We start from the raw sequence: 13,486 nt of genomic DNA, 5'->3' as shown, positions 1-13,486 counted from the left end.
GCCAATCGGCCCCTTGGGTGGAACCCCCAAGTGCATGGCATTGGTGCCGCTCCGGGTGCCAGAGCACCCAGCTCTGCCACTGCTGCCACCTTAGCTAGACCCATGGTCCCAAGCCAGCCCCTCTTCCCCTAGCTTTTCCCTCAGCCCTTTTTCACGGTGGTCACGCAAGAGTGTGATGTGTTAATAAGTGGCAAGAAGTGATGAGCATGCCCTCCCCAATCCAACATCTTCAGCCAATAGAATATACCAGCACTAATTTCTAAGTAAACACACATCTCTTTGAAGGTTTATTCAACTCTGGGTCAAGATGAAATGGCGAGGGAGTCACCTTAATAATAAGATGATGAAAGGAGCAGTGTGAAAGGCACTTATTTATTTCCAGAATGTATTAATGTGGGAAGAAAATACTAATTCTTCACCCAAGCCCTGCAATGATTGCATGCTGAAAATGAAGACATTTGCACCCACTGGATTAATGCTGCAAGGGACTTTTTTATGTGTCATTATGACCAACAGGTAGGTGGTGGAGGGAGCGAGTCACAGTCCAGTGAGTGAGCCTGTCCCTGGCTATGCTACTGGTGTTGGCCCTCTCACTGGTCAAAGCTGAAGGAGTTAAGGGGCAGAGGGATTAGGAAAGAGACCCGGCTGGGGAAGGTGAAACAGGTTTGTAAACAAGACTGAAACCAGTTTAGGTTAGATTTATAAAGTAAACAAAGGGATTTTACTCTTCTGAAAAAGTACTATTTATAACTTTAAAAGGAGGTACAATTAAATTTCACCTGTGAGCTTATACACGCACACACGCACGCACACACACACACACACATTAGGTATCTGTCTAAAAAGTATTAGGAGAGGCAATAATATTTAAATCAAAGGGAAACGGAAAGAAAATAGAAGACCAAAGAAGAATTAATCCCAATCAAAGAGGGACAGTCAATTGTGGACCGTGGCGCAGCAAGGTCAGGTGGTACCTGGTGTGGACTTTTTTTGTCTCACCCCCCCTCCCACATTGAAATTGAAATCTGTCAAAGAGAGCCATGCAGGTGATCTCGATCTCGGGTGCAGATCCTGCCTTTTCGGTGGTGACTCCCTGTTTGTGGAATGTTCTGGCACCATCATTATATAAACATCATTTTTAACCAGGCCTTTGCTTCTCAATTATCTTTGGCCTTGAGAGGGTGGAATGTTTTAATCCTGCCTTTTAAAAATAGGATTTTCCTTTATTTTTTCTTTCATGCTGCTTTCAATGTACCGTATTTTTCGCACCATAGGACGCACTTTTTCCCTCCTAAAAAGCAAGGGAAAATGTGTGTGCGTCCTATGGAGCGAATGCAGGCTTTCGCTGAAGCCTGGAAAGTGAGAGGGGTCGGTGCGCACCGACCCCTCTCGCTCTCCAGGCTTCAGGAAGCTATCCGCTAGTCGTGGGAGACCCAGCTCTCCCACGGCTAGCGGAGCGCTGCATTAATCCCGAAGCTTGGGGCGTGCGGAGCTCAGCGCGCCCCAAGCTTCTGGGTGCCGGCAAGCCGTCTAGACCTTGCCGGCACCCAGAAGCTTGGGGCGCGCTGAGCTCCGCAGCCCCAAGCTTCGGGATTAGCGCTCCGCTAGCCGTGTCTAGGCTGCGGATAGCAGCCTGCTTCCCGGAGCGTCGGGTGCCCTGAAAGCAGAGCGCCCGGCGCTTCGGGAACACATCCGCAGCCTAGGCAACCCTGCGGGAGATCCCGCAGGGATGTCTAGGCTGCGGATAGCAGCCTGCTTCCCGGAGCGTCGGGCGCCCTGAAAGCAGAGCGCCCGGCGCTTCGGGAACACATCCGCAGCCTAGGCAACCCTGCGGGAGATCCCGCAGGGATGTCTAGGCTGCGGATAGCAGCCTGCTTCCCGGAGCGTCGGGCGCCCTGAAAGCAGAGCGCCCGGCGCTTCGGGAACACATCCGCAGCCTAGGCAACCCTGCGGGAGGTCCCGCAGGGATGTCTAGGCTGCGGATAGCAGCCTGCTTCCCGGAGCGTCGGGCGCCCTGAAAGCAGAGCGCCCCACGCGCCAGGCAGACATCAGCCAGCCCCACAAGCTCGGGGGACAGCAGGGAGGCGCAGCGCCACTATCCCGCTGTTCCTCGACCTGGTTCGGCAACTCATTGTGCTTTCAGGTTGTGATGACTGAGTTGTCAGAGGAGGACCTATTCTGCGTCACCACAATGAGGCTCACCTGCAGGTAGGAGAAGACTTCTTCTTTTGTTCCAGCTCCTCTTTTCTTCCCAGAGTTCACTGTGCCTAACGTGAGAGTCAGCTGCATTTGGACTGTTCTGCTTTAGGTAGGTTCACATTCCGCCACTCAGTGGTCTTTTTTCAAGACAATTTTTTGTATTGGTCTCTCCTTTTTCCCATTTTATTTTCTGCTGGTCTCTCCACAGGTCTCTCCACAGAGCTCATGGTAATAAGAAAAGGCTCACCGGCAGGTAGGAGAACACTTCTTTTCTTCTAGCCCTTCTTTCCTTTTGTTCCAGCTCTTCTTCCCTTCAGGTTCCCCAGAGTTCACTGTACCTAACGTGAGAGTCAGCTGCATTTGGACTGTTCCGCTTTAGGTAAGTTCACATTCTGCCACTGAGTAGTCTTTTTTCAAGACCATTTTTTTTGTATTGGTTCCGTCTGCAACTCATGGTGCTAAGTCTCTTTCAGATTGCGGTGACTGTGTTGTCAGAAGAAGGCCTATTCTGCGTCACCACAATGAGGCTCACCTGCAGGTAGGAGAACACTTCTTCTTTTGTTGCAGCTCTTCAAGTTTTCAAGAGATCGCTGTACCTGAAGTGAGAGTCACCTGCATTTGGACTGTGCTGCTTTAGGTAAGTTCACATTCCACCACTCAATGGTCTTTTTTTCAAGACCATGTTTTTTGTATTGGTCTCTCCTTTTCCCCGTTTTCTTTTCTGCTGGTCTCTCCACAGGTCTCTCCAAAGAGCTCCCAACCCTCAAATGAAGCCAGCTCTTCCTGGAGGGTCACAGGTGGTAAGAAAAGGCTCACCTGCAGGTAGGACAACACTTCTTCTTTTGTTCCAGCTCTTCTTCTGATCAGGCTTCCCAGAGTATGCCTTGCTTGGCTAGGGAGAAAATCTCCATTGTGTTTTCGCATTTTCTTTTCTGCTCTCTCCACAGGTCTCTCCACAGAGCTCTACTTAAAATCTTAAGGTTTTCTTTTTCCCTGAGAGAACATTCACAGAATGTTCTCTCAGGTTTTGCTTTTCCCCTTGTTGCATTGCTCAAAAAAAAGCAAAAGACACTGGTGGTTGGTACTCCTGGTTCCCAGGATGGGGTTCAAGCCCCTGCGGTGTCCATGCTTACTTCCAATGCAACTGCGATGTCTCTCTATCCCTCTCTATCCCTCTCTATCCCACACTGCCCAAATAACAATTGGCTCCCTTTTTCATCCCTGAGGGAGGGTGACATAGCCACACCGCCCCCCCGGGCCGCTCACTGCTCACTCTGGGCGGCACCCCCCCCCGGACGATCGGCGTGGGCAGCACACCTCCTGGGACACTCGCCATGGGGAGCTTCCCTCTGGGGTGCACTCTGCGGTCGGCTAGCCCCACCCCCGGGTGCACACCACCTCTGGAAACATGGATAAATGGGTCTTCTCCATTTCTGTAGGGTGGGATGTGAACGTTGAAGCCTGCTCATCACTTCACTGCCCTGTGTATCAGCAAGAATTGCAGCCTGCTGAATTGAGGAAATGGAAAAAAGCTGGGGGGATCATCGGTGGGCCCAGCCCAGGCCCGGTACACACCTTCGACCGCTGGAAGAAGAACTACACCAAGCGCACAGAGCGGCTGCGCCAGCATCCCCAAAAGAAGAAGCGTCCCGCTTGGGAGGTGGAGAAGGATGGCATGGCCAGGCTGCAGCAGAGCTACTCGCAGATCACTGTAAATGAGGTGGCTGATGTACGCAATCATAGAAAACCTTTCCCAGATGCGCCAGACTCTGCTTTTCTCAGCCACGCAAACCAAATCGGTGAAGGACCTGGCGCGGCTGAGCTTGAAAGAGCCAGAATATATCTGGGTACACGAGAAGGCCAAGTTCAGTACTCCAGCAACTTTGGAACAGAACTACGTTGTTTGTGAACTGCATCAGAAAATCAATATATTGTACTCCTTTTTGAGAATTGTCTTACTTTTGTGAGGATCTAAGGCCCTTTTCAAATGTGTTTTTTTGGGTGGGGTGTTATTGGGTTGTTTTTGGGTTATTGGGTTGTTTTTATTTTGATTATGTATTTTGTGGTTTTCTCTTTTGGTTTTATTCTGTGAACCACCCTGACACCTCCAGGTGTAGGGCTGTATAGAAATTCAATTAATCATCATCATCTCAGCATACTGGGGAGACTGACCAGGTGATATGGCCCATCAACAGTTAGCAGACTGAATGAGCTGTATCTTTAAGAAGACTGGAATGCTAAGAGCAATTTGAATGCAGTCAAACTTTCCCTTTTTAAACCGTGTCCCTCCTTTTACTCAACAGAAGTTTGAGTGGAACAGGGGTGGCGACACTGAGATGAAAATTGTAGTTGTAAACAATGGCAGAGGGTTGGAGAAAAAAGAAAATGAAAAACCAAAGCACTTTTAACAAGGAGATTACAACACAGCAGCTCTTTAGAACCCCAGAGTACTTGCCTGGACTCTTGCCTGGTGTCGTTTATCAGTTATAGCTTTGACTTCACTCATTGGCTAAAAACACTGACAGGCAGGATCAACTACTGTAGTTTGGTTCATTATTTCATAACTTGATTCCCAGGAGGACTTTTCTCTTTTTAAAGATAGCTCAGGAGCAATCCCTGAGTTCATCTGCACAAATCCTTCAAAAGGGCAGCTGAGCCGTTTACTGTTTCCTATGGGCTGCTGTCACTATTCCCACTCAGATCTGATTGTCTCTGAAACATGTATCTGGGCTCTAGACCTGCTCCTGCCTGCCAGCCTTCTCACAACCAGCCCAGCAGACTCTCAGCTTCCTCCCCTTCTTCAGTCTCAGTGTACTTAATTTCCACAGTGATGAAAACAAAAAATGGCATCACTATTCCAGCAAAATAACTTTAAAAAAAATACCAGTCCTGGATTTCACTGATGATGACAGTTATGATAAAAATTGCTTTTTAAGGTCCTCAGCTACAAAATTGTTTTGAAAAACAATGTCACAACAACTCCAAAATAACATTTGAATGAATTAGCTGGAGGAATTCCCCGAAGTTTATTTCTGTAGAAGGGCTAAATCAGTTTTTATAGTGTCTCTCACTCTTCTCTTTCTGACTGGCGAGTCATGTGTGTGTATTTGTGTGTGTGTGTGTGCAAAAATTATTATGAAACTTTTCCATCCCTCGATGCTTTGAAAGGAGCAGTGCGCTTACTATATCCGTTACTGCACTCAGTTGTACAGTATTTGGCAAGTGTCTTTAGTTTCTGAGCAGGTGGATGAAAACCCCTGATTCAGAGTTTGGTAGCTTCTGCGGTTGGCAAGTCTGGACAAATTCCTCACCCATACATAGATTCTACTTTGAGGTAACTGGAGCAGACCAGAAGTGAAGAAAGTGGAGATTTAGGTGCTCTTTTCACTGTTGTCAGAAGGAAACTCCATCCTGTGTGACTCAGAGGAATTTCTGCTTTCTTTGAAAATGCCCATGAAATTCCTTTGCTTTCTGGTTCCTCTTTTCCACCTGCTGCTCTGTATTCACTACCAAAAATACCAGAAAGGCTTGCAATCACATTCAGGGATATATATTTTATCTGGCATAATTGCTTTTATTATTCAAAGTAGAAAAGTTTGCTTGATGTAGGTTGACTTAAAGTATTTCCCTTGCTCTGGAGGTGTTATGTACTGAGTTCAATAGGATCCAAAAGGCAGCAGTCTGATTGATCCTAGAACAATAGGATTCAGAATGCAGCAGTCTGATTGGTCCACAGGAGCCATCCAATCCAGCTCCAGTTGGAAGGGAATCCGCAACCTGATTGGCCTGCAGGAGAATCCCGGAATTAGCCAATCACGTGGGGCCCATTGTGTAAATAATGTATATAAGGCAGACACTCTGGGGGAACTTCCATTCCTCCTCACCACTATGAGCTGAATAAAGAGCATGAAATCCATTCTCGACTCCGAGTATATTTCAGGAGAGAAGGAGTTGGAGGGGAGAGGGTCAGGTGGAGCGGTTCTTGCACAGCCCCTGGGACAGGGCCCAAACCGTTGGCATTTTTGCTGTTCCTCCTCTCTTTGCCTATGAGCGAGAGGTTGAGGTAAAGAGGATGGGGAGGGAGTTTTATTTTTCTTCTATCACAAAACTCGGGTGAGAGAAATTCATGCAGGGGCCCAGAGTTTGTCCTTTGTCAAGATGGATGTGAGAAAAAAGTGGACATTTGCTTGCGTAAGGAACCTACTTTTCTGATGAGGCGAGAGAACTCTGGAGGCTTCTGTCGAAACTGTTGGACTAAACATATGGAAAAAACTTTCTGACAATAGGAGCTGACAGTGGAACAGACTCCCTCAAGAGGTTGTGGACCCTCCTTCCTTGGAGCTTTTAAAGCAGAGATTGGGTGGCCATCTGTTAGAAGAAGAAGAGTTTGGATTTGATATCCCATTTTATCACTACTCGAAGGAGTCTCAAAGCAGCTAACATCTGAGAGACTTCAAAGAAGTGTGACTAGCCCAAGGTCGCTGCATGTGGAGGAGCAGGGACGCGAACCCGGTTCACCAGATTACGAGACTACTTGTGATGGCCTGGGAATCCGATTCAGAGGCTGAACCGGAGGAATCCCAGCCTGCACAGGAGTCCCCGCCTCCAGGGCCGGCTGAACTGGGGCAGGGTCTTGATTCTGAAGCGCCTGCACCTGTGCCGGATCCTCAGGAGCAGGCACCAGGTGAATCCACTCTGGCTCCAGAGGTGGTTGAGGACTCAGTGCCTACAGGTGAGTCTCCCCCTGGGTCCAGTAACCCTTCAGCCTCTCCTGAACTGCAGAGGCTCAGGGCAGAGAGGCGAAGGGAACTGGTTTCTCCCAGGAGGAGTGCTCGCCTTAAGGCCAGGAGAGGCGGGTCTCCTGGGGGCCGGGACCGCCCCTGGCCTCAGAGAAGATAAAGGCCAGTCAGCCCGGTCCCAGGTTGCGGGAGCAACCTCGTTAAAGAGCTGTTTCGGCCAGCATCCAGTCCTGTTCCTCCAGTATTCCTGTCCTTGCCCGGCTCCTCGCTTTGAACCCCGCTTCGCCCGTGGAGGACTGTCTGCCGTCCCTCAACTCAGGGCCTGGACCTCGCCCCACGGTAACCTCCCCCTGGGACCAGCACACTACTGCTCTCAACCACCACACCACACTGGCTCCTTTAGCTTTAGCTGAGATTCCTAAATTGCAGGGGGTTGGATGAGAGGAGCCCCGGCGGCCCCTTCCAACTCTAAAATTCTAAGATTCTGTTTCTATGAAACTGCAAGCTTATCCTATGCCGTTTTCCTTACCATTTTTTGAGCATTTCATTTAGGTTTGGATTATTTAACTTAGTATTCAACTAAGGCCCTCTCAGAGAAAACCCATTGAAATTAATGGACTTAAGTGGATCATGTAAAATAACTTCAGTGGATCTGAACAGAACTAGCATTGAAAACCACCCATTTATGCCAGAAGACATGTGTGTTGATAGGGAGGTGAGGGTGGGGAAATAATTCTGTTGAAAGGAGATTCCAGGCACTTGGAGGGAGATGACAACAAGAACAACACCTGTGAGATTGGCGGATTTTGCTGAAATTTGAGCGAGGAGTGCCAGCACAATCCTATATAGTTTATACTCAGATGTAATCCCCATAGGGCTTAATGGGACTTACTCCTAGATAGAACTATATAACTAAAGCTCCAACCATACTAAATATTTTATATATGAAAATATTTGAGGGGATGTCCTATTTGGCAATGTTTTGAAGAGCCTTACCTGTCACCATGGTTTTATTCTTACTACATAAAAAGGTAAAGGTAAAGGAACCCTGGATGGTTAAGTCCAGTCAAAGGTTACTATGGGGTTGCGGTGCTCATCTCACTTTCAGTCCGAGGGAGGCGGCATTTGACCACAGACAGCTTTCTGTGTCATGTGGCCAGCATGACTAAACCGCTTCTGGTGCAATGGAACACTGTGACGGAAACCAGAGTGCACGGAAACGCCAGTTACCTTCCCGCTGCAGTGGTACCTATTTATCTACTTGCACTGGTATGCTTTTGAACTGCTAGGTTGGCAGGAGCTGGGACAGAAAACGGGAGCTCACTCCAACACTGGGATTCGAACCGCCGACCTTCTGAACAGCGAGCCCAAAAGGCTTTCTGGCTTAGACCACAGCGCTACCTGCGTCCCATCTTATTCTTATTACAACAACCTTGGCAGAAGGTAGATTGGAATCTATTGGCATATCTCTTGGAGATGTGTAATCATTTTGCAAGAGTTTCTGACTTCCAGTTATCGAACAATAGCAAAATGAAGCACATCTGTTGGAAATTTGGCAACTGAAACAAAGAGAACTTGAGGAAACCATGAACAGCTCAATGTGTCGAAAGACCGTGAGTTCATCTAAGTTCTGATGCTGTAAAACACAACAACCAGCCCTGTGCTCAGGAATTTCTCAGAGAATCATGTTCTTTCATACTAAATCAGTTTCACAGAATTGTAGCATTGGAAGGGATTCCAAGCATCATCTAGTCCAACCCCCTGCAATGCAGGAATCACAGCTTACGAATCCCTGACTGATGACCACCCAACCTCTGCTTAAAACATTAGCTTCCTAATGTTTACTCAGAATCTCCTTTCTTGAAATTTGAATCCATTGACTCGGCTTGCTCCTTCTTCCATGTGACAGCTCTTTACAAATTTGAAGATGGGTCTCGTATGCCTCTTATCCAAGCTAAACATACCCATCTCCCTCAATCATTCCTCATAAGGCTTGGTTACCTTACCCTTATCATCTTGGTTGCCCTCTTCTGAGAATGATGGTGAGCCATTAATGAGCACTCTTTGGGTTCAGTTAGTCAACCAGCTACAAATCCATCTAACTGTTACCTCATCCAGTCCACATATTCCAGCTTCTCCATAAGAATAAAAGGTAAAGGGACCCCTGACCATTAGGTCCAGTCGTGGCCGACTCTGGGGTTGCGGCGCTCATCTCGCTTTATTGGCCGAGGGAGCCGGCAAACAGCTTCCGGGTCATGTGGCCAGCATGACTAAGCCGCTTCTGGCGAACCAGAGCAGCGCACGGAAACGCCGTTTACCTTCTCGCCAGAGCAGTACCTATTTATCTACTTGCACTTTGATGTGCTTTCGAACTGCTAGGTTGGCAGGAGCAGGGACCGAGCAACAGGAGCTCACCCCGTCGCAGGGATTCGAACCGCCGACCTTCTGATCGGCGAGTCCTAGGCTCTGTGGTTTAACCCACAGCACCACCCGCGTACCCTCCATAAGAATAAAGGTAAAGGTACCCCTGCCCGTACGGGCCAGTCGTGTCCGACTCTGGGGTTGCGCGCCCATCTTGCTTAAGAGGCCGGGGGCCAGCGCTGTCCGAAGACACTTCCGGGTCACGTGGCCAGCGTGACAAGCTGCATCTGGCGAGCCAGCGCAGCACACGGAAACGCCGTTTACCTTCCCGCTAGTAAGCGGTCCCTATTTATCTACTTGCACCCGGGGGTGCTTTCGAACTGCTAGGTTGGCAGGCGCTGGGACCGAGCAACGGGAGTGCACCCCGCCGCGGGGATTTGAACCACTGACCTGACGATCGGCAAGTCCTAGGCACTGAGGTAAGAACACCAAGGGGTAATTCTTCAAAAGCCTTACTGAAATTAAGATACACTACATCCATAGCAGCCCCCTGATCCACCAAACTTGTAACTATGTTTTGTGTTTTTTTAAAGGAATGAGATTCATCTGACACAACTTGTTTTTGAGAAACCCATGCTGGGTCTTAGTAATCAAAACATCCTTTTCTAAGTTCTAATTCATTTTAGTCTATTCTATTGTAGTTTTAACTTTCTGTATATTTTAAAAGATATATTTTTTTGTAAAGATACATATTTTTATAAACACTTTGGGGTTTTTTAGACAATCAAGTGGTACTGGTGTGTGTGTGTACACACACACACATATATCTATTTATATTAGTGTTTTCTGTTTTGTCCCATGGTTTTCCAAACCCAGTTTTTACTTTCCCCCACAATAAAATTCAGTCACTGAACCAACAGGTGCAGTGTGGGGTTGAAGGTTTGGGGGTTTTATTGATTCCTGTGCTTTTACTCAAAAGCTTTCTATTTTCATGTCCTGTCCAATATTTTCTTTTTGTTTTCCTATTGAACATGGCAGGATTAGAATTTCCCCATAATTGCATCCCATACGCAATCTATGTAAATTTAAATGTGTACGCAGCCTAGAATAAATTTAACTGATAATAAATAATAATGGTAAGATGGAAGTCACTGTAGATTTTACCATTTTTGATGTATCTCTGCAATTCCATCCACTGATACATTGAGGGAGAAAAGTAATGGGATTAGTTTCTCTAGATGTCATATTCTTCGCTGATCTTTTAATCTATCCTAATTCCATATATATATGGGGGCAGCTTGTGAATTCTGCACATGCTCAAAGGCATTCTAAGATGCAGGAATATTTATTAGCTTCAGGAAATTATAAAGCAAACCATAATGCAAGCAGAATGACACTTCCCCCTTCATCATCTGTCTCTACACATACACTCCCCACTCTACTAGAGAAGACAGGACTTTATTTGAGTTTAAAATGTTCTTTCGTTATGAGTGCCAGAAAATCAGTCTCTCATAAGTAGAAATAACAGTGTGTATTTGGCTGGTCCACCCATGATCTTACTGAAAATCTAAGCAAACAGCTGATCTTTGTAAAAAAAAGAATTCATTGCCAGATGAAAGGCAAAATGAAAGAAACTAAGAACTATTTTATAAATGCCCTGGGGTAGGGAGATATTTGGCACCTACAGTTAGACGCCTTCACTTCTTTTGCCTGTCCTGACTCTCCCACAATTCAGCTTCATTGGATAGCTCCTGTTTCTAGTAGAGTCATACCTTGGTTTTCAAACAGCTTAGTTCTCGAACATTTTGGCTCCCAAACGCCGCAAACCCGGAAGTGACTGTTCTGGTTTGCAAGCTATTTTTGGAAGCCGAACGTCTGACGGGGCTTCCTGCAGCCAATCAGAAGCCGTGCTTTCATTTTAGAATATTATGGAAGTCGAAAGGACTTCTGGAATGGATTCTGTTCGACTTCCAAGGTATGACTTTACTATGAAGGAGGGAGAAAGACTCCTGAACAAACAACTGCATACAGTTTGTAGACTGCAGAAGGGTAAGCAAGGCAGCTATTATGATCAGTCTAGGTGTATCCAGACTCTTCGTCAGCGAATTTAAGGACGAATGGAAGGACTTTATTGCACATTGTACACAGCTTAATACTTTGGCAGGGTTTTAAGAATACTTGTAATTTTATTATGAATGGACAATAAGTAATTCAAATGGTTAAAACTTTATAATGGACATGTAGCACATTGATATACAATGGAACCAAGGAAGGGAACAGAGGAAGTCAATCTATTTTGTTTTGTTTTTGTTTTTATTGGTTTTTTTGTTTTTGTTATTGCTGAAATTAATAAAATGTTATGGGGGAAAATTCTCTTTTAAATCACAACACAATGTGTATTTTAACTCTTTAGCCCACATATGTTCCATCTGTATATTATATTACATTGCCCATTTAATCATGCATTCTTTAACATGTTCCTCTTCCATTTCAAATTTCAACAAAATTTTATAATTTTGTTGATATAACATGTTCATCATTACACAATTTTATTTTGAAATCCATCTCACTTTATTCCGTGCCCCCAATGCTTTTTATACAACTTGAATTTATCTACTGATTGTAAATGAGAAAACCGCTGGAAGTTAGAACTTCCCACTATTAATTATTCCCTTATTTTAATTTTACAATCTCCTTGGTTCCACTCTAACAACTCTTGATAGGTTAACAAATTTTCTTTATCTGTCACCTCTCTTCTAGAAAAAGCTTCTTGTGGTGAACCAATAATGGTGCCTTTGTGCATAACCTAAGTTAATATCTATTCCACATTCATAATATAGCACACCTAATAAAGTCCACATTGCTGTGCCTTCTGAACAAAGCAAGCTGAAAGCAGCAAGTGGCAAGGGGTCTTACCAAGCAGGTGTGGTACTTGGTAGTGTCCCTGCACAAGAGTTGCTGTCTCAGGACCTGGATCTGAGTCTTCAACAACTTCATGGAGAGACATGGTTGTTTCTTTTCTCCCTTGGTTCTAGGACAGATAGAGGGAGGGGAGTTAAAGGGAAAGAGCAAAGACTAACATGGAGTTTGGGCCCACAGCAAGACAGGTAAGAGGATGGCTCCACAGAATGTAAGGAAGAGCAACTCAAAGCCAAAAGTGTTGTGGACAACCTACCAAGAATCCCTCCTTTCCAGACCAAGGGGCCATCCGTCCTCTTCTGAAGTGCTCATTTGTTTTTATAAAGCCAAGCTTCCTTAATAATAATAATAATAATAATAATAATAATAATAATAATAATAATAATTTTATTTTGACCCCACCCTCCCCAGCCAAGACTGGGCTCAGGGCAGCTAACACCAGATATAAAAACAATTGATTAAAATACAACTTAAAAACAAGATTAAAATACAACATTAAAATGCAGCCTCATTTCAGTAGAAACTCAAATCAAAAACTTATGAAGCCAAACATCCTTTATCCAGTTCTGAAGAGGGCATTACAAGGGGAAGCTGCCTTGAGGCCAACATTAATGCATGCCAATGGAGGAGAGGAGAGATGCTTTCTTGCACTAGGAGGCATGGAGTGGCCGGCTGGCACCATTTGCATGCTGTGGGCCGGAGCCTCTGGCTCTGTGCAAGTGACATGGCTAAACAACCTGTTTCCTCATAAATGTTAACAGTGTTATACATGATCAGGGTGGATAAAAATCAATGATTTAAAAAAATAATAATCGGATCTTCTTTTATTTAAATCAGATTTTTGGGGGTTTAAATTGGATTTTTTTTTACAGTGGTACCTCGGGTTACATATGCTTCAGGTTACATATGCTTCAGCATCTTCCGTGAAGGATACATGGTTCAGAGTCATAGTCAGACACCTGGTCAGGTAAGCATGAAGGAAAATATAATGTTTCAGTGCTACCTGCCCTTTCTTCATTTCCTGCCAAATAACTTCAGCGTCTGTCAAAATATATAAACAAATTAAAAAATTGTCCAGTACAGCATCTGTACGAAGGATCCAAGGAAACATACCAAAGGATTTGATTCAGGATTACCAAATAATAAACATTTATTTGCTGCCATTATTTGCATGCTCCCTAACAAAAGATTTTGCAATAAATAAAACAATTTGGATTAAAAAAAATAAGATATAAAACTGTAAAATCAAGGCAGGTGTCAAGGCAGGT

This window comes from Podarcis raffonei, chromosome 17, assembly GCF_027172205.1.
Source record: "Podarcis raffonei isolate rPodRaf1 chromosome 17, rPodRaf1.pri, whole genome shotgun sequence".
NCBI lineage: Eukaryota > Metazoa > Chordata > Lepidosauria > Squamata > Lacertidae > Podarcis > Podarcis raffonei.
This window is presented reverse-complemented; position numbering follows the sequence as displayed.